The 24,267-nt window shown below is 46.6% G+C and overlaps 1 pseudogene; it reads right to left on the reverse strand.

Moving 5' to 3' along the window:
* Positions 1–21,732: 21,732 nt before the first annotated feature.
* Positions 21,733–22,534, reverse strand: LOC131914294 (nucleophosmin-like; annotated as a pseudogene).
* Between the last annotated feature and the right edge of the window lie 1,733 nt (positions 22,535–24,267).

The raw sequence follows: 24,267 nt of genomic DNA on the forward strand, positions 1-24,267 counted from the left end.
CTCCCCCTCCTCTCCACTCCCCTCCCCTCCTCCCCTTCTCTCTTCTCCCTATCATCTCCTCTCCTCCACTCCTTTCTTCCCCTCCTTCCCCCCCCCCTCTCCTTCCCATCTCCCCATCTCCTTCTCTCTTCCCTTTGAAACGGGGTTCTGAGACCACGGTCTGTGGGCCACATGTGAGTGTAAAATCAGTGAAAAGCAGGAACGAGAGCCGTGCTCCTGGCTTGAAGGGTTGGGTGCCAAGTGTGGTGACAGAGGCCCAACTTTGTCCTCGATGCTGTGGGGTCTTTTTCTCCTTTGATTTTTATGTAATAAGGCTCTGCAAACCATGCGGATACTACCCCACAGGACAGGTTTATTCATACCATTTTACAGTTGAGAAACTAAAGCAGAGAGATATTATGGGGAAGACAAGGGTTTGAGTCCAGATGACCAAAGCCACCGTACACTCTTTTACCTTGGCCTGCCCTCTAGCCTCACAGAGCTTGTCTCATCTGGTATCATCCAGAACTCCATCTGTGGCAGCATCGGCTGTCAGCACTACCTGGTTGTCTCTGCTTCATCTCCAGATCCCTCTGCAGTGGACGCGGATCAGGCCAAGTTGTTTCAAGCCCAGGTCCGTCACTGCCACTGCAGTGGGGAGGTGTGGCTCCAGGCTCCGTCGCCAGCCTCAAGTTAGCTGGCCATCACTGCGTTAGCAAAGGATCCCGGCACAAAGCATATCAACACAGCCACCGGTGTCACCCGCATAGTCTGGGGTCAGGAACTGGCTCAGCTAGGTGGTTTTGGCACTACAGTTCTGGTGTGGCTGGAGTCAAGATGTTAGCCAGGGCTGCGGGGTCCTCTGCGGGCTTGACTGAGAGTGGCCTTGGTTACGTGTTTGTCCTGGTCAGTGATAGGAGGCTCCATTTGTTGGGACACAGACCTCTAGGATGCCTGTCTCCAGAGCACGGCTTCTCCTAGAGTGCAGGAGTCTAAGAGAGAGGACAGCAATGTCGGTTTTTAAAAATTAATTAATTGTTGGTAGTGCTAGGAACACAATAAAAGCCAGGGCCTCAGGCATGCCAGGCAAGTGCCCTATCATTGGGCTATAGTCCCAGTCCTTGCAATGTCTAGTGTCTACAAGATTAGAAGCTACCTCACTTCTGCCACACCCTCTTGTGCTATATATGTAAGTCACCAAGACCGGTCACATTCAATTGGAGGGGGACTAAGTTCCATTAAATCCTTTAATTACTGTATATTTTAATTGATGTGTAATAATTGTACAAACTTCTAGGGTGGATGTGACGCTTAGATGCATGTATATATTGCACAATGATCAGGCAGAGTGAGTAGCATTCCCATTACCCCAGACATTCATCAGTTCTGGGGAAGAGAACATTAAAAAACACCTAGGTATTTTGAAAAAAAAAAAAAAATATATATATATATATATTAGCTGGGGATAGCAGTATATGCCTGTGACCCCAGCACTTAGGAGGCCAAGGCAAGAACACAAATTTGAGGCCAGCCTGGGCTACATGGTGTGTTAGCCTTGGCTAGTGATTGAGACCTGGTCTCTAAAACAAACAAAAATAAACAAAATAAACTGTGGGTGTAAGGATTTGATCCTTAATTACATCATCAGCCTTCGCCGGCTTCTCAGCCTAAAAAGCGGGTGGGCCCTCTGTGGACTCTCTGTCCCCTCTTCTTTCTGCTCCTTCCTCACATCAGCCCCCCTCTCTCCCTCCCCCCTTCTGTGTCTCTCTCTGTCTCTCTCTCTCTGTCTCTCTCTCTGTCTCTCTGTCTCTCCCCCCCCCCCCCCAATAAAGCTTTAAAAAAGGTAACCGTGGCTATGATTCTTTTAATCAGCACGCTCCTTCGCTGGCCATGGCCGCTGCGGGCGGCGACCAGGCACGAAGGGCAGCGCCACGGCATAACCAACAGTGGGTACAGTTTAAAACCACCACCCTTTCAAATATTTTATTGGCCATTGAGTAGGTACCAGCCAGGCCTCTGCCAAGTGCTTTGGGGAAGGCTCCTCTCAGCTGCAGTTCTGAGTCCACATGGGTCGGTGCCTGCCAGCACCCAGGCTCTGATATCATCCAGGCCTCTGCAGGTTGACCCCAGTCTCCAGCTCATTTCTAAGCACTTCCTATTACTGTAGGCCAGTATTTTCTGCTTATTTTACTTTACACAGGGTCTCCCCACGTAGCTCCGACTCTGGCTGCAGCTCATCTATTTTTTTTTTTTATAACGATAACCATTTCCTTATGGAGCCAGGCAAGGCACAGGTACCCACGATCCTTAAACAGTTCTGTGAAGTGAACGGAGGGAAGAGCACAAAGTCAAGGGACCTGAGCAAGATAACAGCTGGCCAGCAGCCTGGACTCAGACAGGCTTTCTCTGTCCTGTCTGCTGCCCAGCTCCTACCTCGCCAAACTCCCCCAGACCCCAATCTGTCCCAGTCGTCAGGGTCTGGCTTGAGCGTGGTCCCCAAGAGAAGCTCTCCCCTCCCTGGCCATGAGAGTCCCTCTGTCCCTTTGTCATTCTTTGTGTATACGCCTCAGCTTCCCTACAGGTCTGTGAATGTTGGAAGTCACACGCCTAATTGTTCCCACAATCCTCTCCCCTAAAACAATGGGACACCAATACGTGTGAAGTTTCCTCAGCCAGGCTTCGGAGGGAGGGTCGGAGGCTCAGTGTCCCCAGCTGGGGCTGGTGGCTGCAGGAATGTATCCAAAGGCTCTCAGGCCAGCCAGCCAGCTCTCCTTGACCATTTATTTCTCTGCCGTGTCCCTCCGCCCAGGGCTGACCCCCTGCCCCTCCTCACTTCAGCCACCTGGGCTGGCTCCTCCTGTGTTCATCGCCGAAACTCCCCGAGCGAGCGAGCTCTCTTCCTTAAATTGATTCTCAGTAAAAACCTCTCTTATTCTGACTGCTGGGCTTCTTTAGATTTCCTGGAATCTTTTGTCTCTCTCCCCTCCCCCCAGCTCATCGAAACCACTCTCTCGGGTCTGTCTGTCACCCACCCCGCCTGGCAGGGGGACTTGTTGCTGGGCTGCAAACCCTCATCCTTTCTGTCTCCCCTCACCCATCTCCCTGGCTCTGTCTCCAAGGTTACTGCTGCCTCTGCCTCCTCTCCTGCCTCCCCTTCCTCCTTCCTCAGCCGTTGCTGCAGGGAGGCTGGAGGACTGGGGGCTGTGGAGCAATGGAGCCTTCCCCTCTTCCCTGGTCCCGTGATCTCCCCTTCCTCTCCCGTTCCTTTCTCTCCGCCCTGGTCTGTAACCTGTCCTCGGGTCCCCATCTCTTTGTCTCTCTCGTTCTTCCCACCCTTCGTCTCCCCCGACTTCCTCTTTCTTTTTCTCCGTCTCTCTCCATTTCACCCCTCCGATTCCTTTGGACTTGCCTCGTATCTTTTTCTCTTTTGTGATCTTCCGGCTTGAATCCCTATTTCTCCTTCAGAAACCAGAAACAAAGACTCTGTCTTGGGTTTCCTGGCCCCGCCCTCCCCAGTATGCCCATTCCTTAGAGTTTGGTGCTAACGGGCTTTCTAGAGCCTTGCAACAAGCCCCAAGTTCAGAGTCCAAAGCGAGGCTCAGTTCTGGTCATGACCGGGCATGAGGTGCCAGAGAGAAGAGAGGGCAGGACACCAGGCTAGCTTGTGTACCCCACTTTCCAAAGACATGGCAGACCTAAGGATGTCCCTGTCACAGATGAGCCTGACATAGGCAGAGGCCAGTGCCAAGCGGTGAGCTGTCATGGATGAGCGATCTGTTGTGGGAAGTTTTCTGTAGTTGTCTGTGACTGTGATCTACAGGTAGCCCTGTTTGTGTCCCCCCAGACAGTGAGTCTGAGGACCACAGGCCAGGGCTTGGCATACAGCAGGCACACAGTATGGGTGTGTTTCCTTTCTGACTGTGCTGGGAGGGAGGTTTGCAGGACTTCCGGCCTCCTTGGCAGATAGCGTTAGGTAATATTCCAGACAACAAAAAGCTTTTCCTTTTGAGGGAATTTTCCAGACAAATTAATATTTCTCTTTCAGAAATTATTTAACTATTCCCTCTGTTGAAAAAAAGATTCATTTTTCTTTCAAGCATTGATGTCTGTAATTAAAACACAGTAGGCGGATACAATTGTTCACTGTGGTCATTACAGCCTAATGCAGTGGTTCTCAACTTGGGGGTCACATCCCCTTTGACAAACCTCGATCTCCAAAAATATTTACATTACTGATTCATAACAGTAGTAAAATTACAGTTATGAAGTAGCAACAAAATAATTTTATGGTTGGGGTCACCACAGCATGAGGAACAGTTTTAAAGGGTTGTGTGCGTTTGGGCCTCCTCACCACTTCCCTTTGGCTTCACTGTTTCTAGAATTTCCTCTCTGTATGTCTTTAGATTGGGAGCCTGGGAGAGTGAGCTGTTATGACAGGTGTCTCCTCAGGACATGAGCAAGAGGGAGGCTTCAGGATGGCCCTTCTCAGTCCTGTTGTCCCCAGTGAATCTAGAGAGGGGCTTTCCCTGGCTTCTGTCCCATTCTCAGGATGAGACAGGGAACCAGGACCAGGAGTTGGACATAAACTCAGAAATCTGGATATAGAGGAAGGTGATTCACGCTGTTTTGTTGGTCTAGCCTCCGCTACAAGTGCTTGAGCATGCATATATATTGTATCAGCCCTGGGCCATCCCTCAACTGCGGGTGCTATCTTTCTTCTCATCACTATGGCCATTTCTCTTTTGTTTTTCCCTCCCCACCCCTTTCTTCAGGGTTTCGTGTAGCCCAGGCTGGCCATGAACTTACTGTGTAGCGCAGGATGACCTCAAGCCTCCTGCCTTCGCCTCCTAAGTACTAAGATCATAGGCATGTGCCACCACACTGGGTTTATACAGGGCTTGTGGTTGAACTGAGTTCGGGGCGCTGTGCATGCTGGGCAAGCATGTCCCCAGTTTGTGCCACTGCTTTAAAAAAAAAAAAATGAACGCACACCTCACATTCTCCAGGGAGCTCTGCCCAGTTCATTCCATCCATTCATTCATCGTGTGTTCACGGATAAATTTACCATGTGCTGTCAGAGACACCAAGACCACCTTAGCGAACAAGACTATAAACTTCCAGTCCCTGTGACACATGGGAGGGACAGACATTGAAAACCAGGTGCTGTGGGTGACAGCTCCTGCTTTAGAGTCAGGGAAGGCCCTGCCTTCCTCACAGGAGAGGCTCCCTCTTGCTGCAAGTTCTAGTTCATGTTGGCCCCCAGCCACTCCTGTGACACTGGGCATGTCCGTGAGCTGATTTTCCTCGTCTGTGCAAGAAAGTGTCCCTTTCTATTCTAAGATGATTATGCTTCCACTTAAAAGCAAATTGACCTTGAGACCGATTTACAAATAAAAATTTTATTTCCAGATGGGCCTTGAGGAAAAGTAGGGAATTTCAACTAAGCCTAAAGAGGAGGGAGAAGTTGGGAGACGGCTCAGTCACCAAAGGGCTTGCTGTGCAGACACGAGGACCTGGGTCCAGGTTTCCAGCACCCACATTAAAGCCAGGCCCAGGGCTGCAGTCACAGTCTCAGCATGGAGGAGGTGGAGACAGGAGGATCCCTGGGACTCCCTGGCTAGCCAGCCTCACCAAACACACAAACTCCAGAATCAGTGGCAGACCGTGGAGAGTGATTGAGGAAGACTTCAGAGTTGACCTCTGGCCTGAAGGAGCACGTGTACACACACACACACACACACACACACACACACACACACACACACACACACACAGTCAAAGACAAAACCACAGCCATCACTCCTAAATCCACTTTTCAGGGCAGCTTGGCTCTGAACCGGTAAAAATCCCTTCTCGAGGTCCCCGAAATGCCCTTTCAGCTGCTCTCTCTCCTACCTGTCCCTTGCTTTGTGCTTCTGTGCACTGCCCACCCAGGGAACCTCGGAACCCTGAGACTTGGGGACCACACCATCTCCAAAGCCAAAGGGACTCTCTGTGGATGCCTGGGCGAGTCGGGTGTGTGGGGCAGCCATCTGTGGTCGCTGGCTGTCCCTCTGGGCGGGCCTCGGAGGACAGGCGCCCCCCAGCAGCCGGCGGGCAGCAGGCGGGCAGCACACGCCTCCTGGGACAGGCTGGGGCAGGGTGAGCCCTACCCGGCGGCTGGGGAAGCAGTTCAGCGAGGGGCCGATAGATGGCGGCACTGCACCGCTTCAGGCCGGCGCTGCCGAGGTCCTCAGGACCCGCGGCCCGCAGGTGGGCAGTGTGTGAGCAGGGGCCAGGAAGGGTTTGTCTCTGGTTGTTCAAAGCCCCGGGCGTGGGAGCTAAGGCTTTGGCCTGGTTTCATTGAACGTGTGGCTCTTGTGGCCACCATCCAGAGCGACAGGTAGGTCACTGCACACTGACTGCGTCCGCTCTGGACTGGAGTTCCCGCATTTCTCTCCAAACCTCCAGGATTATTTGTTGTTTCTGAGCAGAGCAGTGTAGGACCACAGACCCTGGCTCATCCTGCCAGGAAGGAAGGATGGAGGCAGAAGGGACAGAGATGGCTAGGATCTCTGGCGTCATTCTCACGGCCCGCCCGCCAGGCCTAGTTTTGCCACTTGCTTGCTGGGTTACCCTGGGTAAGTTACTGAGCCTCTCTGAGTTTTCCCATCTCTAAAGCGAGAACAGTGAGGATAATGTTAGGCTTCATCATCGCTCTTTTAATGAAAACTCTGACCCCACCTCAGTGTATCAGCCCGGTGAGAAGTACTTCTTTGTTGTTGTTGTTTTGTTTTTTGTTTTTTTTCGAGACAGGGTTTCTCTGTGTAGCTTTGATGCCTGTCCTGGATCTTGCTCTGTAGACCAGGCTGGCCTCGAACTCACAGAGATCTGCTTGACTCTGCCTCCCGAGTGCTGGGACTAAAGGCGTGTGCCACCGCAGCCACCACCACCGGGCGAGAAGTATTTCCTAGCTCTGGTCTCCCAGCGTTCCCTGGCTTCTGCCCTCCTGGGGCTCATCACCTGCACGTTTGCTCTGGGTGATGCCTTTTGTTTTAGACAGAGTCGCAGGTAGTCTAAGCTGGCCTTGAACTCACTTTGTACACTTTGTAACCAAAGATGACCTCGAACTCTTGATCCTCCTGCCTCTCCCCGCCTTCTCCCACACACAGCTGCTGGGATTATAGGTGTGCTGGGATTACAGGCATAGACCACAGCTGGTTTATGCCGTGTTGGGGATGGAACCGAGGGCTTCATGCATCCCAGACAAGCGCTCTGTCAACTGAGCTGGTGCCACCAGCACCCGTCATAGTGCTTCTTTTCCGTGTGCCCAGTGCTACACATACATCCCAGTGAGGTGCCAGCTCTTAATGGGGAGACTGGGGCTGGGGAAGATGGAACACCTCTCTCGAGGCCACACTGTAGCACTGGGGTCCAAACAGGTGTCCTAGCCCTGGACTGCACCCGGCAGGTCTCACGTTTTAGGACTGGCTGCTGTTTTCTGTCCCGATGCTATGGCTCCCACCCCTGCTCCATGCCCTGGCTGCCTTGGTGCTGCTGTCCAGTTTCTGAGCATGTGGGGCAAAGGGCAAGCCAGCCTCGGCTGCCCTGGGGTGGGTGTCCTCTGCACTGGGCAGAAGAGGAAGAGCTAACTCATGGAAGGTTGATGTCAACACCACTGGTCCCCCTTCCCCGCCCTCCCAGTACTGACTTGTTAGGCCAAAGGCGCTGGCACCCTAACAGCGCCTGTCAGACGCCAATGAGTTGATGAGGTAGAAACTGGTTATTAAATGTAATAACAGTGGTTTTGTTTTTCCGCGGTTCTGCCTCTAAGTGCCTAAGTGACAGCTGGCTGGGGCCACCATGCTGCCTTTTAAGCAGCCTGAAGATGGGGCGTTGGGAGCAGGTGGGGCTCTTCCCAGGCTATGGGTGGAGGGGTGCCTGGAGGGGTGTCTGAGCCTCTTTTGGGGACATTTTTCACTCTCAATGGGGCACCAGCCCTGACTCCTGGGACATGGTCAAGGCTGGATGGAATGTGTAGGTTCAGAACATAAAACGATGCTGCACTGTGTCCCTAGACCTTCTGAGGCTTATGTGTACCACTTTGCTCATGGACCTGTTCCCGGGGCTGACGGCCTAAGAAGTGGGGTTTGGGGGTTCTGGAAGTTCAAGGGGAGGTCTGTGCTTTTTTGGGATCAGTTGCTTGTGGTCCCGGGACCACGGCTTAAGTTTTTTGGGCTGCTACATCTTCATAATGGAGGACCGAACAGAGTTAATTTATTTGCTTAGTTAAAAATATGAAATTGTTGGATCACAGATAGAAACTTAAGATGAAGAAAATGTGGTACACACAATGGAATATTATTCAGCCTTAAAAAAATAGGAGATCCTGTCATTTGCGACAATGGGAGTGAACCCGGAAGACATTAGGCTAAATTAAGTCAGTCAGTCCCAAGACAAGGACTGCATGATTTCTCGAGTTAGTGTGTTTGTGTGCCTGTGTATGCATGTGTGTGTGCATAGGACTTTGGGGATGAAACCCAGAACCTCACACATGCCAGGCTAGCCTTCCCCATCCCTGCTTTACATGAGGTGTCTAAAACAGTCAAACTAACAGAAGCTGAGAGCGCACTTGGGAGCTCAGGGTTTGGAGCAAGTTGCCGGGGTTTGAGAGGAAATGATGGGGTGTCACTCAGGGAGAGCACAGGTTTTGAATACGTTCTGGAGATTGCTGTTTAACAGTTCTGAATGCTAACAGTGGGCACTGCACATTTTCTAAGAGGGTAGCCCTCATTTGAATGTTCTTATCACACACACACGCACACACACACACACCATAAACAAAGGGATGCAGGAGCACTGTGTGTGTGTGTGTGTGTGTGTGTGTGTGTGTGTGTGTGTGTGCGCGTGTGTGTGTGTGTGTGTGTGTGTGCTAGATCTGATTTTGGGATGGTCTCACGGGTGTTCACATATGGCCAAGCTCATCCGGCTGTACTGTTAAATATGTGCAGTTTTTTTGCATATCAATTATACTTCGATAAAGCTGTTAAAACAAAGAAACTCACTGCAAGACACATTTTGTTTGGCCCACGCAGTGCTTTACATTTAAATGCCAGCATTTAAAGTTCTAGAATTTCCAACGGAGATCCACATGTCTGGCCTTTCATCAAACAATGGTAAGAGCTGGTAACTTGGTGCGCATGCTACTGGCTACAGTAAATTTCCCATGCTGCAGAGTATATGCTCTCCAGTTTCCTTAGTCCCCATCACTGCTCCTGTCCCTGTCCCAGAGGCCACTTGAGACACCCAAGCTGCCTAGGTCACCTGGTTCCTGCCTGGCCCTGCCTCAGGAGTCCACTGAGGGCCTGTTCCAGGTGTGGTGACATGATATTGCTATTGGAAATTATGGCAAAAAAAAGTGAGAGCTTGACATGGGGAACCCAGACCGAACATGTAGAGACCAGAGACTTCTCCAGCCTTGTCTCCAGCTCTGAATGTTAGATTTGGATGCCAGGAGTCCCCAACCATCCTTCAAGGCATCCCCCCTTGGTGCTCAGCCTGGAAGGGGGTTGTCTCCTCCCAACCTCATCAGAGCTCAGTCTGATTACAAATACCTTAGGCCCTTCTGAGTACATGTGTATGCATCTGTACACATGTGTGAGTATAGGTGTGAGTGTGTGTGTATGTATCTGTATAGTTGTGTGAGTATAGGTGTATGCATCTGTACACGTATGTGAGTATAGGTGTGAGTGTGTGTGAGTGTATGTATATGCATCTGTACACGTGTGTGAGTATAGGTGTGAGTGCGTGTGAGTGTATGTATATGCATCTGTACACGTGTATGAGTATAGGTGTGAGTGTGTGTGTGAGTGTATGTATATGCATCTGTACACATGTGTGAGTATAGATGTGTGTGTGAGTGTATGTGTATGTATCTGTATATGTATGTGAGTATAGGTGTGAGTGTGTGTGAGTATATATGTATACATATATGTGTGTGAGTATAGGTGTGAGTGTGTGTGAGTGTATGTGTATGCATCTGTATATGTGTGTGAGTATAGGTGTGAGTGTGTGTGAGTGTATACGTATACATATATGTGTGTGAGTATAGGTGTGAGTGTGTGTGAGTGTATATGTATGCATCTGTATATGTGTCTGAGTATAGGTGTGAGTGTGTGTGAGTGTATGTGTATACATATATGTGTGTGAGTATAGGTGTGTTTGTGAATGTATGTGTATGTGTATATGCATATATGTGCAAGCATATGCATTAATATCCATGAGTATATATGTATGTGTGTGCTTTTGTCATCATCAACCATGTGTGCTCCCTGCCTCAGTTTCTCCGTCTGGGAAACAGGCCGTTGGACTGGGGAAGAATTTGAGTTTGAGGTTGTTAGGCCACCTGCTGGGGAAGTGACAGGGACAAGCCACCTGAGCCAACTCTTGCTTTTCTTCCCAGAAAGCTTGCTCTGGGAACCAGAAGCGCCATACAAATGAACAATTAGTGCTATCAGTTCTCTGTGTCTAAACAGCAGAAGCTATTTTCCCCCTCCCTGTGCCAAGGGGATGGCAGGAGAATGAAGTGGAGTGGTGTGCGTGGCAGTGCCTTGGAAGGATCTTGTTCCTGTTGCAAGGGAATCTTGCATTGTGATTATTAATATAGTTTCACCAAATGGTCTTGGCTGGAAGCCTGATGATGCAGCAGCTGCTGAGGCTCCGAGCTCTCCAGTGTGGTGGCTTCCCCAGGCTGCACCCACCTCTTCTCTAGCTGCTTGCTTTCCTGTGCCCCTTAGCACTCAGCCCCTGAGCCCCATTCTACCTGTTCCACACATGGCCCTCGCTTTCTGGGTACAACTGGCATCATGGAGGGGATTTTAGCCATCACTAGTGATTCAGTTGATGGGGAAATTGTCTGTGAGCCCCTACCATTGCCAGATGCTGTTTGGAAGCTGACATTAACGCGAGGGATTGGATGGATGAAGCCCTCGGACTTGGCAGGGCGGTGGGGCTCACGGGGAAGAGGGGATGGAAACAGCAAACATGAATACACACGCAGGTAAATTCACAAAGAAAAGCACACAGAGCAGATGCTCCAGGGGGGTGGGGTGTGGGTCACAGAGGGTGATCAGGTCCGGAATGGAGGAGCTGGTGTGTGAACTAAGGTCTGAAAGATGCAGAAGAGGTGCATACTAGGTGGAGAAAATAAGGTTGTCTTGTCCAGCCTCCTTGATTAACTGAAGAGAACAGAGAGGAGCTGTACTTTACCCATGGTTACACAGCTAGAATTCTGTTCTCTGGGCTTCCAAGCTGGCTCTCTGTCACTTACAGACCTTATTTCTTCCTTAGGAAGTGTCAGCTCTTAGAGGGTGAGGCTGGGCTCCATTGACCTCCCCTCCTGACAATCATCTCTCTGTACCCCAGCTAGCCCTCTGTACCCCAGCTAGCCCTCTGCACCCCAGCTAGCCCTCTGCACCCCAGCTAGCCCTCTGCACCCCAGCTAGCCCTCTGCACGCCAGCTGGCCTTCTCCTTGTGTCCGGATCTCCAATCCGGGATAGCCGTGAACCCGCTTCACTCCAGCTCGCCAGAGATACAAGGGGCAGGGCAGAAACAGAAAGAAAAAGCAAAGTGGTCGAGTGCTTCTTGTCATTAGTTGCTAAGCGCAATAAACCCAGTGGAATCCCAGCCTTATAATGACCTCGTTTAATTAATGCTAAATGACTGTGGGACCCGTATGGATTTATACATTAGATCCACATTAACACCAAATCGTTTGATCACGAATCACTGTTAAAATAATGAACACGGGCTTTTTACAACTGGATGAGAAGGATGTGGCAGGCTTCTGCCAGCCTGGGGGTTGAAGCACCTCCCAGGTCCTTTGCCTCTCTCTCATTCTGCAAGTCCCCCCCCCCCCAGAAGGTACTTATTGAGCTGTCTGTGCACTGGGTGTTTGTGGCAGGGGAGGGGGTGGAGCACTACATCCCCCAGGAGCTTGCAGGCCTGCTGAGGTGGTGGGTGTGCACTTGCTAATAAATGTAGCACATTTAGCAAGGGCCTACTAAGTTCCAGGTGTTACAAATATTTAACCTATTCCACCAGCAAAGGGAGGTACGTATCAGGACAGGGATGGCTGATAAGAGAACAATGTTCATAGAAGATAAGAAACTTAAAGTGAGAGTGATAGCCCTCGCCGTGATCCCAGGGCTTCGCAGGTGGAGGCAGGAACGTCAGTAGTTCAAGGTCAACCTCTCTCTTTTAGAGCGGAGCTCTCTAAAAGCAACAACAATAAATCCCTCCCCCCCAACACACACACACACACACACACACACACACACACACACACACACACTCACACAAACCCCTCCAAAATATTTACGTTTTTCTCTACAGACCAGTGGGCTTGGGCCAGAGAAGCTTTCTACTTATTTATTTATTTATTTATTTATTTATTTATTTATTTATTTATTTATTTATTTATGTTTGTAGTAGGTGGCAGTTATGCAGAGACTCACAACAGGTCATAGTGCTGACAATAACTGACTGTTGAGTGATAGTCCTCGAGGGACATACCACACTCTCTCTCAGGTTCAGGGGACGTCACAGAATGGCTGTGGGTGGGAATGGGACTGAAGACCTAGGAACTGAGGAAGGGGTGAGGTATTATCCTCAGACATGATGTGACTCTTCTTGCACTCTGGAACTCTCAGCAGCTGTGATTATGAGACCCACACAAGAACATGCCTATCAGCATCCTGTCATGAAGTGGGGCAGGCTCACAAGGCCTCTCCAGTCCCAGAAGATCTATGATCAGTTAATCATTACTGAGGGAGGGAGACTCCTGAGAGTGGAGGGGGGCCATTTGAGAAACCAAGGCTAAATATTGTATAATGGAGTCCCTAAGTAAACAGACTAGATTGGGGAGTATCTGGAATGTTGGCCCAAGAACTTTGCAAGTATAGTTACTTACGGTGACTATCTGGTATTTATATCTTTGTTCTCCTCTGTCTCACTACTGGAGACAGAATGTTTCTGTCTTTGCCAAATGTGTACATTGATATTGTAACCTCTGAGGTATTTTCGGAAGTGGGACCTTTCGGACATGGTTGAGTTTTCATGAGTGGGATTAGGGACTCTGGAGACCTCCCTCCCCTCTTCTGCCATAATCCAGGAAACCGGCCTTCACCACGAACTAGGCCCCAACTTCTACATTTCATTCTTTCTGTAACGTTACCAGTTTGTGAATCCATCAGGGGATGAATCTGTCCATCAGGTCAGAGAAGCCAGGACCTAATCATCTCTGCCAACGCTGTTACAGATTTACCATGAAGTTTCCTTTATTGGGCATTTCTTAATCCATTCAAACTGACGATCAAGATTCACTCAGACATTTCAGACTCAGAATTAGACATTTGTGAATGTTGGGATGGGGTGAATGAACTCCATAAGCAGGAAGAATATAGATTTTGAGGGGCTGGGGGACTGGGTGTAGTGGGTTGAGTACTATTCCCAAGAATTCCCATTGACTTGGAATCTCAGAATGACCTTATTTGGGAACGTAGTGACTAGTTAGGAATGCCAGGATGAAGTGGGGGTGGGGCCCTAAATCCAATAATTGGTGCCCTGCTAAGAAAGGAGGACAGAGAATCATACCTCTAAGAAGGCCATGGGGATGGAGGCAGAGAATGGAATCACTCTATCACTTCTGTGTTGAACTGTGTCCCAGCCCTCGGGGATGCAGAGGCAGGTGGATCTCTGGGAGCTGGAGGCCACCACACCTAGCTAACTTCTGTTGTTTTAAATCAGCCAAGCTATGGTACTTTCCTCTATCTGCCTTAGGAAACCGGCATGGCATTCTTTCAACTAACAGAAACCTTTAAATCTGGCACAGACACAGCAGTCACCTTGGTTTACAGCTTTGTTCATGAAGTCCCTCCCTTCCCAAGATCACTCACGGGCTTTATTCATTTTCATCCTGTTGGGCCTGTTATTGTGCCTTTCAACTTATGGCCTTTAATCTATCTGAAATTTGCCTTTCATTTTATTTTATTCTGTTCTTGAGACAAGGTCTCACTGTGTAGCCAAGGCTGGCCTTGAGTGGGTAGCAGTCTTTCTCAGTTTCTAGAGGGCTGGGGTTGCAGGCTTGTGCAACCATGACGAGCTTTGGAATTAATTCATCTTTGTATGAGGTAGAATTTTAACACTCTGTGTGTGTGAATCATAACTAAATATGTAATCCCTTTACTACTGATTCAGGTGCCATCTTTATCATGTATCAAGTTCTTATGTATTCATAGACCTATGTGTTCCCAGTACTGTCCCATTGGGTTGATATGTCTGTGCTTTTAAAAATTACCATTTCATTAATTTATGTGTATGATATTTTGCCTGCAGTGTGTGTCTGTGTACCATGTACATGCCTGATGCCTGCAGAGTCCAGAAGAGGGCATTGGATAGCCTGGGACTGGAGTCATAGATGGTTATGAGCCACCATGTGGGTGCTGGGAATTGAACCCGGGTCCTTTGCAAGAGCAGCAAGTGCTCTTAACTGCTGAGCCATCTCTCCAGCCCAGTATGTCTGTTCTTGAGTTAGTGCATGGAATTCTATAGTTCTAAAGTACACCCTAACATCTGATATAGCAAATCAACATACACTGTGCCTCTTTTTAAAAAGTGAACTTAGGTTTTTGTAGACTTCAGAACTTCACTTTTCTCTATATTAATTTTGGAACCTACCTTTTAATTTCTGAAAAATTATCTGCAAGAGTTTCGAGAAACTTTAAATTCAGAGGTGTAAATTTCTTGCACACACATGAGAAGCTGCAGACTTGCTCAAACACGGCGTCTGAATCTATCCTATCTCCACAGATTGAGAGAAATCACTACAGATGGCCCCTTTTCACCATGGCTACCTCATCAGTGGAGTGTGTGTTCACTTCAAGAGGATGCTGGTGACAATGTTTGGTTGGACATCAGTGATTTCAGTAGCCACTAATGACAGTGACTGGATCAATGAATTTATTCATAATTGCAAAGAGTGATGTTTTAATTTAGTGCATCTTTATTTGTGTGTGTGTGTGTGTGTGTGTGTGTGTGTGTGAGTGTGTGTGTACGAGTGTCTGTGTGTGCAAATGCGTTTGAGTATGTGTGTGTGTGCTCCCACACACATGTGGGCATGTGCATATGCAGAAGTCAACCTTAGGTGTTTTCTACCATGCTTGGCTTTATATATATGAATGTGGCTTCTGAGAACTGGACTCGGGTGCTTATGCTTACATAGCAAGCATTTTACCAACTGAGCTCTCTCTCGAGCCCTTTATTCTTGATTTTATCGATTGCCACATTGTTTCATTTTATTCTTCCTTGCTTTAGGATTATTCTTCAAATTATTAAGTAAAATATTTAGTCTATTTTTCCGTCTTTTTTTTTTTTTTGACAAATATAGCTAAAGTCATTCGTTTTCCTTAAGTCTTGTGTTGGCTGTGTCCCTAAGGTTTTGACATGTGGTATTTTTATTGTCATTCAGTTATAAGTATTTTGTAATTTTCCTAATACTTGCTTCTTTGACACAAGTGTTATTAAGTAACTTGGGCTCTAGGTTTCTATGACTTTAGTATTAATAAGACCCTGTCTTTTTGTTATAGATCCCTATTTTTATTACAGGTTTAGGGATGGTTAAATAATCATCCTGTGAAAGTCACTTCAGAAGGAATTTGTTTGAATGTTCCAGGTGAGCTAAAATGTAATCTGTACTGCCCACAGCTGGGGCATTGTACTATATTTCAGTCAAAAATTATCAGTTGTGTTACTCAAATCTGTCTTTGCTCAGTTTTGTCCTCTCGATCTGTTTCTGAGAGGGGCATATTAAATCCCCAAACTACACTTTCCCTGTCTCTTTTCTCCACAGTACCTCAGCTATTGCTTTATGAGACATGGTTTCACTATGGAGCCATAGCTAGCCTAGAACTCACTATGATTGGTCTCAAACTCACAGAGACCAGCTGCCTCTGCCTCCTTAGTACTGGGTGTGTGCCACCATGCCCAGCCTGCTTAGTAGTCTTTGGGACTATATTACTAAACACACACACACACACACACACACACACACACACACACACACACACACTCATGGTGCTGTGTCTTGCTGTTCATTGCTAGGGTTTGAATATAAAATGTTCTACCCACTCTGATGTTTTAAGAGCATTCATCCAAGCTAGTAGAACTGTCATGCAGGCTGTGGAACCTTTGGGAGGTGGAGCCTGGCTGGCAGAAGTAGGTTCCAGGAGGTGGGCCTTTGACGGTCATAGCTTGACCTCTGGTCTAGCCATTCTCTGCTTCTTGCTCTGCCGTGATGAGAACAGTGTCCACCTCACGCTTCTGCTATGAAGAATGAATCTTTTCCTCACTACAGTGGACTGCGATTTCCTCAAACCATGAGCCAGAATAAATCCATCATTTCCTAAGTTGTTTTTGTCAGGTATTGGTCAGTGACGTAAAAGTGGTGGACTTAATTGCTCTTTACAGCTCTGAATTCCTTCATTCTTTGTAGTTGGCTCTTTGACCTAGAATTCTACTTGATTTGAAAATGAAACTGTGGTTTCATTTCACATGTGTTATCTTTCACCTTTGGCCATTTGGATTCAGTTTCTCTTCAGTCACAGAACCCAAATAAGATGACGTTATTTCTTTAAATGTCCTGAAGAAGCCTAGGATTGATGTGCCTTCAATATGGCAGACATTTGTTTTGACAAGAGGTCATGGAAGCCCCACAGAGTCCTTAGGGATCATTCCACGATCCCTTGGCTGTGAATGTTCCTCATGCTCATGGTTTAGAAGAAAGGGTAAGAAAGCAAAGTAGGGAGGGTAGTCCTTGTTTCTTTAAGAATACTTTCTGGAAGTTGAGTACCACTACATCCCACTATGACTTAGTCATAGGCTATGCCTGGTAGGAGAGGTACTCATTATTCCCAGAAGCCGTGTACCCAACTGAAAATCGTTTTCTATGAAAAAAATGCAAGAATGAACAGCATTGACAATTTTTCCATCTGTGCCATACTGTCCCCTTATTTTTCAAATGTTCTATAGATTATATTTTCATTGAAAAGTTTATTGACATAGTTATAGATTTCCATGCACGGTAATAAACAATATGGAGAGATCCTGTGTACAATTTAATGAGTTTCCCCTAATGGGAACATTTGGGCAAAGCTCTAGTGTAATATCATAAGGGAGATATTAATGTTGATATAACATACCAAACCCATTAACTACTCAGATTTCCTTATTTCTTCCTTATGCTCATGCATGCGTGTGTGCATGTGAGTGTGTGTGTGTGTTTCCAGCGCCACAGTGAAGATATTGAACAGTTCTGTGAACACAAGGATCCATGCTGCTCTCTTGCAACCACACACACATCCATTTTCTCTCTTTCACCATCCCTAACACCTGGCAAATTCTGATGGTCTCTTATTTAAAGATGTTTATTTTAAAATGTGTGTGTGTGTGTGTGTGTGTGTGTGTGTGTGTGTGTGTGTGCGCGTGTGCACATGCACTTGCGTGACTGTGTGAGTTTATGTGCACCACGTGCATGCAGCAGCTGTAGAGGCCAGAAGATGACATCAGATCTCCTGGAACTGGAGTTACAGGCAGCTGTGAGCTGCCATGTGGGTGATGGGAACCGGATGGACCCAGGTCTTCTGCAAGAGTTATAAACATTCTTTACCCGCTGAACTATCCCAGTCACTTTAAAGTTATGTAAATGTTGTCACATGGTAAGTAACATGTGGGATTGACTTGCTTTTCATTTAACGTATATCCCTAGAGAGTAGTACCCAACTATAAATACACTATATGCATGCATGAAATTCCATTATTATATATAACTAATATATGTCAACAAAAATGAAAAAGATCAGTTGAGGAGTTGGGATATAGCTCAGTATGTAAACCACTTGCTGCACAAATGTGTGAGGATATGAGTTCAAACAGTTACAATTGATGTAAAGCCAGGCCTGCTAGTGTATATCTGTAATTCCAGCTCTCCTGTGGTAAGACAGCAGACAGAGACAGGCAAATCCTCGGAGGCCTGTGGACCAGCTAGTCCAGTGTGCACAGCGATGAACAACAAAAGAGACCCTGTCTTGAAACAAGGTGGGAGATGGAGGGCCAGCTCCTGAGGTTGTCCGACCTCTGCATTGTAACATGAATTTTAAAAGGTCTTATTAATAAAAACAAACCCGGAGCCAGGTATTGGGGTGAATGCTGAAAGATCAGAGAGACAGAACCAGCCACAGCCACCTCACCTCGCCAATTCCTCAGCTGATCTTGTTTCCTCAAACTGGAAGCCTCTGTGTCCTCATCCAAATGGATCTCAGCTGAACTGCTGCTCAAAAGCCTAAAAGCTTAACCAGGCTCTAGTTCCTGGTCTTTACACCTTATATACCTTTCTGCTTCTTGCCATCACTTCCTGGGATTAAAGGCGTGTGTTACCATGGCTGGCTGTTTCCAGTGTGGCTTTGAACTCACAGAGATCTGGATGGATCTCTGCCTCCAGAAGGCTAGGATTAAAGGCGTGTGTGTCACCATTTTCTGGCCTCTATGTCTATCTAGCGGCTGTTCTGTTCTCTGACCCCAGATAAGTTTATTAAGGTGCACAATATATTGGGGGACACACTATCACCACACTGCATGCATGAATTTCATCCACAAACAGCACATACATCACACATACCAATCAACCCACCAACCAGCCGATCATCCAATCAATCAAGTAATCTTATTCGTGTAGGTCTATTTCTGTGGACCTTCATTCTTTTCCATAGACCTCTCTGCAAAAGTATGTTTTTCTGATTACCCTGGCTATATAGTCAACTTTATTATTAACAAAGGTGATTTTTTTTCCACTTCATTTCTCTTTGTCATCATTATTTTAGCTACTGAAGGGCCTTCAACAGAAGTTTTAGATAAGCTTGCCTGATCCCATAATTGGTTTTATGGGTCAGCTTGATTAGGCCATGGGGTGCCTGACATTTGGTTAAAAATTGTTCAGGATGTGTTCCTGGATAAAATGAACTTTTTCTTTTCCTATTTCTTTTTCTTTTCTTCTTTGAAGTAGGGTCTCTTTGTGTACTCACAGCGATCTGCCTGCCTCTGCCTCCCAAATGCTGGGATTAAGGCATGCTCTGCTATGCCCAGAGAGACTAACTGTTGAACCAGGAGTCTGAGCGAGAGAAGATGGCTTTCACCGGTGTGGGTGGGCAGCATCCGGTCCACTGAACAGAGCAGGAAAATCGAGGAAGGGGAGACTTGTGTGCTCTCTGGTACGTCCTTCATGGGGGGGGGGTCACCAATCTCCCCACTCCCACTCCCTGCCTTACATTTTCCTGGTTCTCAGGCCTTTGCACTTGGCCAAGAACTTCCAACACTGTTGTCCCTTTCTGGGCCCTGAAGTAGGGCTGGAGCTGTACTGGTTTCTAGCTTGCTGACTGCCAATACTCAGACTTCGCAATCCTGTACCACGCAAGTCAATTCCTTACCATAAGTATCTGGTTACCACAACCAGAGATTGTGTTGGTTCTGCTGTTCTGGTGACCTGGTTAATGTACTCATATCTATAAAAGCCTTGATGGAATTCTTTTTTTTTTTTTTTTTTTTTTTTTTTTGGTTTTTCGAGACAAGGTTTCTCTGTGTAGCTTTGCGCCTTTTCCTGGAACTCACTTGGTAGCCCAGGCTGGCCTCGAACTCACAGAGATCCGCCTGGCTCTGCCTCCCGAGTGCTGGGATTAAAGGCGTGCGCCACCACCACCCGGCCTTGATGGAATTCTTATTGGATATGCTTTTAGGTCAGTTGTGGGAGAAATGGCGCCTTTGTTCTGCTGTACCTGGCTGCCCAGGAACACAGTAAGTATCTCCACTTACTTAGTTCTTCTTTGACCTATTTTTTGATCTTTAGCAAACAGATCCCATGAATATTTTATTAAATACACCTATAAGTACTTTATATTTTTTTTGGCATACCATAAATGGCAGGGTGTACCATAAATGTTTCTTTCTGCATGTTTATAAACAACTATACAAAATATACTTTTACATGTTTGCTCTCATGGAAGCTTTTTTTTTTTTCGAGACAGGGTTTCTCTGTGTAGCTTTGTGCCTCTCCTGGAACTCACTTGGTAGCCCAGGCTGGCCTCGAACTCATAGAGATCCGCCTGGCTCTGCCTCCCGAGTGCTGGGATTAAAGGCGTGCGCCACCCACCCGGCTCATGGAAGCTTTTGATGAACTCATTATAGAAAGTTTTCTGTGCGTTCCATGGGATTTTCAAGATAAACAATCATGCCATTGTAAAGCAAGACAGCAGTTTTATTTCTTTCATTTAAATGCATGTGTCTTTTGTTCATTTCTCTTGCTTTTGATTACAAGCTGGGACTTCCAGTATTATTTTAAGTTGTGGTGAGAGTGCACATTTGTGCCTTGTCCCTGCTTTTCCCTAAGAGTCATCCCTCTCAAGTATGATGTTAGCCATAAGATTGTGTGTGTGTGTGTGTGTGTGTGTGTGCTCATTGTTGAGTAATTTCCTTCTTTAGTAAGTGTTGGATTGTTATATTTCATAAAATGCTTTTTAACATTCATTGATAACATCACATGATTTCTTTCATTTTATTTTATTTTTGAGACAGGGTTTCATGTAGTCCAGGTTTTCTATGTAGTGGATGGTGGCTTTGAACTTTTGATCTTTCTGTTTATACCTTCTGAGTGCTGGGGTTGCAGACATGTACTACTACTGCACCTGGTTAGTTCAGTGTGAGGCATTTCCCCTCCGGTGCATCTTGGGCAAGCACTCTGCTAACTGATGTACATTCTCAATCCCAATGCTTTTTCTTCCTTAGTTAACTGAAATTATGGACTACACTGATTGTTTTTTAGATCTTGAAGTAGCTATCCTGAAATATTTAGAATAAAGCCCACTTGGTTATGATGTATGATTCTTTGTATACATATTGAATTCAGTTGGCTTTTTTACAATAATATTTTTTTAGCTAAGTTCATAGACACTCTGAGCTCAAGCTTCCCTTTTCCGTACCGCCTCGTTTGTGTTTAATCTTGTTGTCAGGATGATACAGGCCTTGTGAAGGGAGCTGGGGAACCTCCTGGAAAGCGGTGTTAGCAATTCTGTAAATGCTTGATGAACCCTGCATTTTGGGGAACTTGAATATGTTGCTGGAAGTTTTTCTTCAAGCATGAAGTACGATTTATCATGCTCATGGAGAGGATTGTTTTCTGTCCCAGAATTCCTGAACTTTCTATTGTTCTGTCTTCCCCCATCACCCAGGATTCTCTCACCATCCCTCTGAAGCTCTCTAACCAGTCAGTCTCTGAGTGCGGTCTGGGGTCTGTCGGCAGGCATGTCCCCATTTCCCCATACTGTTGCTCCGTAAAGAATGTTTAGTTGAGTGGTATTTCTCTCAGCACCCCATTCTTCTAGCTTCTGTAGCGACATACGAATAGCTTTTAAAAAGCTTTATTAAAATACGGAGTTTATTTCACACATCTGTTTTTGTCTCCCTACCATTCCCACATCTGACCACCACTGTTGCTATGTCCTATCATAACATTCAGTACATACTTAAAACCTAGTAAAGGGTGGAGTTCTGTCCTTGAAAACTAAACAAGCCATTTTAGACAACACATTCTTGGCAATGGCACCTGGACAACATTTATCAAACACAGTAGAGAAAGTTCTCACTTTGCATTATAAAAAGGACAGTCAGATATATCAGCTGGGACAGAAATGAAGTAAGACAGAATATTTCAGACTGTTTAAACTGTTTTTTAAAAGAGACTTCCTCCACTGCCAGGGATCTTGAATAGCTTTGTGGTCAGTCATCTGGAAGCAATTCTTCACATAATTAATGAACTTGGCTTCCACTTTGGGAAGAGAAGCACCCTTTTCGATACTTGCTTGTATTTTTGCCTTAATGTCTTCTACAGAACTAGGTCCTTTTGGTTTTACAGGAGTGCCCCCTCTCCCTGCTTTTTAAAGTCTTTTCCATTTTGGTTTAATTTTTGTGACTGTTTGTCTGGGGTATCTTGTACAGATTTCTTCAGTCTCCTCATCATCTTCATCATCCTCAGCATCTTTGTCAAGTTTTACCTTTTTCTGTGGAACCTTGTTACCACCTCCAGGAGCAGATCTCTTTCTGGACATACTTAAGAGTTTTACATCCTCCTCATCTCCCTCTTCTGACTCTGCATCTTCCTCTATAGCTACTAGGTGCTGTCCATTAATGTGCACAGGCCCTGAACCACACTTTAACCTTAAGACCACAGCTGGTATAATCTCACAGCCCCAAGGGGGAACTGCTGGTTATACAGACATTTTCAAAGTTGCCAGTGTTACTTTAGTTGGACCACCTTCATAGTTCATTACTTTTGCCTCTACCATGTGTAATTCGTCTTTTGCCCCTGCCCCTAACTGGAGCTCATTCTCATCATTGTCCACATACAATCTTTGTTAGCCTTTAGTTCATGACCAAAAAGTAGTTCTGAGGCCAAAGAGGGCTCATGTCCATCGGGTCTTCCACGAGGTGGAGGCATGCCCTTTGGGGTGAAGTTGGAGGGAGAAAACTGCCTACTGCTCCTCAGAACAGACACACAGGACAGAATTACGCCAGGGCATATGCTTTTTAACCTCTACTTCCCATTTTCATGTGTGTGTGAGTGGTGTGCATGTGTGTACACACATGTTTCTTGCACATGTGTGTAGGCACCTCTATGCTGGGTATGTGGAGGCCTGAGGTTGATATTGAGAGTCATTCCCCCATGGCTCTTCCACCTTATTCACTGAGGCAGGTCTCTCAATCAAATCCAGAGCTCATCAATAAGGCTAGTCTGGCTAGCTGGCTTGCTCAGGGATTGCGGTGTCTGCCATCTAAAGCTGGAATTACAGGTGAGTCACCACGCTCACCTGGGATTTCCCTGGGTTTCTAGAGGTCCAAACTTTGGGTCCTCACACTTGTGAAGCAATCCCTTTAATCACTAAACTTCTCCTAGCCCTGGGCACAACTTTAATTTTAGCCTGTTTGAGGTTTGCTAGTCTTGAATCTGACGAGTTCAGCCACCATTTCTACGAATATTCTTCCAGTCTCATTTTCTCCTTTTTCTCATCCCACAGTTGCGACCGTGTGAATATTGGGTTCCTTTCATTATGTTTTAAACTCGTTTTCTTCTGTTGCTCGGACTGGGTGGACAGAATCTGTTTATCTGTCTTCGCATCCACTGATGTCATCTTTTGTTATCGCCACTCTAAATGCATCCAGCTATTAAAAAAACTCTCTTATTGTGTTTTCAGGTTCTCTAATGTCCATCATAGAGTCTATTTAAAAGTTGTATGTGTGTGTATATGTGTACATCTGTACAGCTTCAGTCTTTATTAGGACTATTTTTTCCATTTGTTTCAAGATAGCTTGTAATCTGTCATTGAAGCATTTTTAGGATAGCTTTTAAAAAAAATGATCCGCAGATAATTCCCATGTCTGATTCATCTCAGTGGGTGTTGTTGATTGCCTTTCCTCATTTGCATTCTGATTTTTCTTGATTTGGGGTATTATAGGTGGTTTTTAAATTGCATCTTGGACATTTTATGGATCACATTAGGAGATTCAGGTCTTAGCTGAGCTTTGTGTTTTAGTGACACTCTGTGTTCAGTGCACAGGAGTCTGGACAGTATCTTCAAAGACAGTTGATTTCAGAGCCTTTCTGATGTTGGCTGATCCACGTGGTTTATCTGATGCTGCCAGGGTCTGGTGGCTTCTGCTTATGTTTACCAAGGGGTAAAGGCTGAACTGCCAGGTGTCTCTTGGGGAAGGAAGGGAGTCTCAGGCAGGTGAGGGTAGGTGGCTGTTTTCCCAAGTGACGTGCTGTTGGTGGATGGCTGCCATTCCCACTGTGGTGCTGTGTTTTCTAGATGTCTCTTTGGTCTGGGAGAGGAATGAGCCAGATCCTCTTCTGCTGTGAGGCTGGGGGTTGCTCTTGTCTGTTGTTCTGTTGGGTTGGGGTATAAGATGTTCTGTTACCTGCTCCTCTAGTCCTAGGTCACAAAACACTTTGTTTTCTTAACACAGTTCAGAGTTGTCTTCAGGTGGCCTCTGGCATCATTTCTAGGGTTTATAGTTACATTTAAGAGAGAGAGAGAGAGAGAGACAGAGAGAGAGAGAGACAGAGAGAGAGACAGAGAGACAGACAGAGAGACAGACAGAGAGACAGACAGAGAGAGAGAGACAGAGAGTCAGTTCTAAACCATCTTGCTAAG

Source organism: Peromyscus eremicus, chromosome 7 (assembly GCF_949786415.1).
Source record: "Peromyscus eremicus chromosome 7, PerEre_H2_v1, whole genome shotgun sequence".
Taxonomy (NCBI): Eukaryota; Metazoa; Chordata; class Mammalia; order Rodentia; family Cricetidae; genus Peromyscus; species Peromyscus eremicus.